The 6000-nt window shown below is 32.2% G+C and overlaps 1 pseudogene; it reads left to right on the plus strand.

Moving 5' to 3' along the window:
* Positions 1-3085: 3085 nt before the first annotated feature.
* LOC120201895 lies at positions 3086-4960 on the plus strand (annotated as a pseudogene).
* The last annotated feature ends 1040 nt before the right edge of the window (positions 4961-6000 follow it).

Here is a 6000-nt window from a genome sequence, read left to right on the forward strand (position 1 = left end):
CTCGAGACCACTAAGTCTCAATACGAAAATTCTAGAGGACTTTTTGGTATCAATAACAAGGTTCCAGTCTTAAGATCGAAGGGTGGGTATCGATACTGATTCAAACAGTATCGATACCGATTCAAACAGTATCGATACTGAAGGCTCAACGGCTATAATTTTGACCGTTGGAAGGCTCGATCTTGATACCAACTTGTTGGCATCGATACCAAATGTGTAGTGAGCATTAAATCCCCAACGGCTTCAAACCGCTAGATTGATGTTAGAAGACATAAAAGGAACCAAGATTCAAATGGAGAATAACGAGAAAGTCAATTGCAAGATCAAACCAACATCAATAGTGTTTTAGAGCTAAAATTGTCAAATATTTTGTAACACCTTGTGAGCTTCATTGTTAATTTTGCTAAAGTGTGTTCTTGGTGAGTGTTTATTTTGTATAAACACATTTGCCTTTGTGAGGTTTTTCTTTTGTTTGCTAAATTTGTAATTTCTCTTTGGGAGAGTGTGTAAGCAATGTTTTAGGGTATAAACCTTGTGTGTCTTTGTAAGGTTACACCTTATCCTTAAAGGTTTGCAAATCTAGTGGATTTGAGAAATCCTTAGTGTGGATAGCTAAGATAGTGATAGTAGAAAATGTGAATGTTGCTTGAGTTGTAGAAAACTCTAGACTCGATGAAGAAAACAAGATGATGTGAATGGAGATGTTGGGCGGCAGCTAGGTTTAGACAAGGACTCTGTTTAACGGAATTTAAGACAAAGAAATAAAGACTAAGACAATGAAAACAATAGTAATAAAACATATGAGAAGAATAAAGACAAGGATAAAACAAGGGTAATGAAAGAACAATAAAGGACAAAAACATGTAATGAAAAGATTACTTAGCTATTGATGTGGGCGATTGAGAGGTTACTATATCTCGGTTTTCAATGAAATAAATATTCATTGGAAAGAAAAAAATTTAAAGATCACAACGATGAAGACGAAATTGAAATCGGATGGTTAGATCAATGAGAAAATGATTGGAAAATTTCCCCCCGATATGTATGAACTTAATGCAAATCCTAGTTTAGGGATGATAATGGCATGGTGGATGATTGAAGATGAAGATGATGTTGTGGAAGATGATAATTGATCGATAATTGTCTTATTGAACCCTCCTAGTCGCAATGAAAAGTCAAACTCGATGATCAGCTCTAATTAGCCATCCTAATCGTAATGAAAAGGAAAACTGGAGTGTGAAGTTCTCTCTTTCAAAGCACTCGGAAGAACTAAAAGGAAAGAAGCTTCGAAGGCACAAGACAATCATCTCTTGCAAAAATAATCTCTCATTGTGTTGTATTTAAGAAAGAAATTGATGATTACAATGGTGGGAAAATCCTCCTTCATATAGGTTTTGAGGAGTCCTTGTGGTACTATAATTAAATAATAAAAACAACTATAAAAACTATCCTAAATCCATGTAAAGGTGGGTGACACAATATGAGCCATTGATAAGGCTTTGATCCGATAGTGTTGATGAAAGCAAACATGCTTGAATCCTTGTAGCATGATGAACGAGCAGGATGAGTATTCTAAAATGATGATAGGTGGCATAGCTTGATGAAAGCAATGTGTTGGAGGGTGATCAGATATCAAGGCTATTACATTCAATTACCTTTCTAACCTCTATTTCTAAGATAAAAAGTTGAAAATTACAAAATCTCGTATAATCTCGTATAGGGATTTCTGCACGCGTTGTATTAACTAAAATGGGCATATATAGAGTTCTTGATATCGAATTGATGCGAATCAAGAACCATTGGAAAGCTAAGACACAACTGGTCATAACTTTAGAACACATGTCGACCAAATAACATCAGAATCCCATTCAAAAAGCAGTCGCAAATGTGTTGATCTTTTGTTCTTCTTTTCCAAGACTTAGTCGTGTGAGTCTATTTGAAACGTTTGTCCATCTTCATTTAACGTGAGCCTTGTGATGCATGTATCAAGTTATGTACAAACTTATATAATAAAAAAATAGAAAAATTACTCCCTTCATTTTGTGTTTTACATTTCTCTTGTTTAATAGTTAGTGATTTTCGATATAATTTTTAATTTGACGTTGATAGTTACGTCTATTACATGTTCAACTTAACTTTAAGAAGTATAATATATTTTGTTTGCATATAATAATAATAATAATAATAATAACATAAAATTAGTGGTTGTTTCATAATTATTATAAAGTTTTAATTTTTGTTAAGATATCTTTCAAATTTATCTAATTAATCAATTATACTACGTTTAATCATTAAACTCAAAATATTTTGAGTAAATTATTTTCCATTTCCTTCTTAATTATGCGGTGTTTGATTTCGTGTTTACATAATGTATATAATTTATATGTTTCATTGTTTTATGATCAATTTATTTGTTTATAATGCTTATTTTATAATATGTTTAATATCGAATGATTTATGTTATTAATTTATTTTGGGTATACAGTTAATTTTATAAATTGTTTCATTTGTAAATTTTTTTATGTGATATTTATTAGACATAATGTGAAAATTTTATCATCAATGTTTGATTTAGTAGTCAAATTAACTTATATTCTTTTTTATGTGTTTTAGTCATTAATATTTTATTTTGGGTCAAAATGATTCTTTTTTATGTAAACAATCCCTCGTAGGATACTCGTGGTCACTAGTAATATAAGAAAATATACCTTCAATGACACATGAACGATTACATACGCTAATTTATGACTTGCAAAAAATGTGTCATAAAAAAATATCATGTTTCTTAAAATCTGAACAATGTATGACTTACAATAATATGTGTCATATTTAATAATCATAATCCAAAAAATTTAGCAAACACACGGAGTACACTTTTCATTGTGTGTCATCTCTAAAAGTCGTCTTTTAATTTCCTCCCATAATTTTCATCATGTACGCATGCTTTCCCGCTGTAAAATTTCAAAGCCTACGTTTCCTCTGTCTTCACACACAACAAATATATCTCTGTCCGTACAATCCCCTCACCACGCCATTGTTATATCCCCTCCCCAAATCTTTTGTTTTTCTTGGAGAGTTAATAATAATGGCAGTTGGTCGAGAAGTAGCAATATCACTCGATGGTGTGAGGGACAAGAACGTGATGCTGTTAAAGAAGCTCAACAATGCTATCTTCCCCCGTTCGTTACAACGAAAAGTACTACGCCGATGCTCTGGCTTCCGGCGAATTCACAAAGATTGGTTTGCCTCCTTTCCTCCCCCAATCTTTTATGGGTTTTCGTTATTTTCTTTAGAAAGCATGTTATTCTCCCGTTGTTGTGTTCGATTCTTGTTTGGATTTTTTTCTTCGCAATTGTTTCTTTTTGAATCTTGGGGTTTTCTTTGTCGCTCTTCTATATATTTCATCTAATGGAAAATTTATCGGCGTTCTTTAGTAAATTAAGAAATTTAAGTTGTTGGTCTTGATTTATGCTTTTATTTCTCTTATTTTTTGTTCTTTGCATTGGTTAATTGTTGGTATTTTGTGGTTTAATTTACATTAACTTTTGATGATATACTACGAGTGGCCTTTGATACAAATAAGGTATTGTAAGTTGTCAGTTCAGTGTGCTCCCATTTGATCATTGGCAAAAGTAATTTATTTGTTGGATTAAATAGTTCCACTTTAGATTACATTGTTCTATTGATTGTGTTCGGAGGCATTTAATAACTAACACATTTAATTATTTCTCAATTGTCAATTTGTGGGTTTATTGAAACCAAGAAATTGCTAGATATTGTTCAGTTTATGCCTCAAAAACACTCTTCAGTTATGTTGTTTTGCTTGTTCTGCCTTGCACTCATATGCTACTGATTGTATTTGGTGCACTTGTTGATTCTACCATGATCTTCTGCTTATTATGAAGCGTTAATTGATCCATCCCTATCCTGCATTTCTTTTGAACTTTTAAGCTATAGGTAGTAGCTATAAATAATTTTTTTGGAGAATTTTCAAGTTATAAAATCCCTAGCTAAAGATTTCCCAATTCTGAATTTTGCTACCCTGAATTGGAGGGCACTTATTGAGCTTTGATAGTCTATAACACTGAAACTGTAGGAATTTCAAAACCTGTTAGTTTTTGGAGAGTATTTATCCTATAACTTTCTTCTGCCTTGGTAATTGCATATTTGTTTTTTCTCCTTAATCCTTAGGTCATGCTCAAAGAAATAGACTCGATTGAAGTTTTGAGTGACTAGCCTCATCTAATTCTACGATCTTAGCAATGTGCAGAGCATGTTTGAGATGTCTTTTGTCACAATGCCTTCAACATTTGACATAAATTACTAGTATGGTGCATTTATGGTTAGAAATAATAAATGTTATTGTTTTCAATTTGATGGATTGAAACAAATTATGGATGGTTACACATGCACACACTCATATATCATATTACACGAGTTAGGGCCTGATGAGAGATTAAGTTGGAAAGTGACCTGTATAATTCAAAAGTTAGCATGTTATTATAACAATCACACGTTTTCTTGCTAACTCAGCATATTACAGTGACATCTGTGTTGGATCAATTGCTTGTTGGATGGAAAAGAAGGAAGGTGGGGCCATCTGTGTGTACATCATGACATTGGGTGTTTTAGCACCATATCGTGGGCTAGGAATTGGTGAGTTCATACATATGGACCCTTAAATTGTTCTAAGCATCTGAGCATTCTTGTTGCTACTTGGGATGCTTAAGTATCATGAAATCATAATCAATTTGATGCTTAGCTAATTACATCAAACATGCTTTTGCTGAAATTACGTTGCCATTGATTCTTAGTAAGAGTCATAGTTTATTAAAAACCATGTATCATTGGTTTTTCCGTTTGTCTGAAATTTTTGCTTAAATCTTGAATTTATGCAGGTACTAAGCTATTGAACCATGTTCTTGAGCTTTGTTTGAAGCAACACATACCGGAGATCTAAATGTCAACCTATATAATCCTGGGTTTATTTTTTCATTTGATTTTTCATTTGATTATCAATATATTTTAGTTGGAATAAAATTACTACCTTGTTATTGGATAAATGTATGGGACTAGGAATCACTTCATATTTTGTGGTGTTGGTCTTATGTAGTGTATTTAGGAGTGGTTGTAAACTTTTCTTGTTCGTTTAGTCCTGGCAACCAGTTTCCAGGATCTTTGTAGACATATTTGTTAACTTATATTAAAAAGAAAAAAGAAAGAAGATGTGTATACCTTTTCTTGCCAAGGGAAATATACTCCATTGAATCTTGCTTTTGGCCTAAATTTCTTTTGTTTTAGGAATTATTTTATTTTTGATGCATTCTCATGTGTGTTCTCTTGAATTGATTGAAAACAATTACTCTTTCATATTGTTCCATCCTTAGTGAAGTTGCGGAAGGAGGGATTGGATGGTCACGACAAGATTAAGAGTTATATGTGTGTCTATTTTTTCCTCTCAAGCAATGAGATGAGTCCTTGCTACATGTATAATTCTTGAAAATGTTACTTGGACGTTTACAAAGCATATTATTCTTTCATTACAGATGGTGGATTTCACTTGGTTTTGCAATACTAGAAGCTATTATAGTTGCTTGCTATTCTCTTTCTTATTCAATTTATGCAGCCAGTTACAGGTACTTTAGCAATATAAACATGAAAGCAACAATTTCTGATGTTTTTGTTTCTCATAAGAAATTGGTAGGATATGACGCATATTCAGCCTTTTCCTGGAATAAAACTTAAACATAATTTTCACATGTTCTCTATTCATTTTTTTCCATCTATGCATTATATTTGAGCTTTTATTTGTAAACTAAATTCTTATGGTTTTTGCATGGTTAAGCATGTGATGGTGACTGCTTTACTTTTGGTTTATGGTGCAATGACAGTGACATGGATCTGTGATACGTTATCAGAATCCGGATTTGGTATCATTCTTATTACATTTACTCCTTATTTATTTCAATTATTACAGACAAGTTTTTAATTTAATAAGAA

This window comes from Hibiscus syriacus, unplaced genomic scaffold (genome assembly GCF_006381635.1).
Source record: "Hibiscus syriacus cultivar Baekdansim isolate YM2019G1 unplaced genomic scaffold, ASM638163v2 tig00008013_pilon, whole genome shotgun sequence".
Classification (NCBI taxonomy): Eukaryota; Viridiplantae; Streptophyta; class Magnoliopsida; order Malvales; family Malvaceae; genus Hibiscus; species Hibiscus syriacus.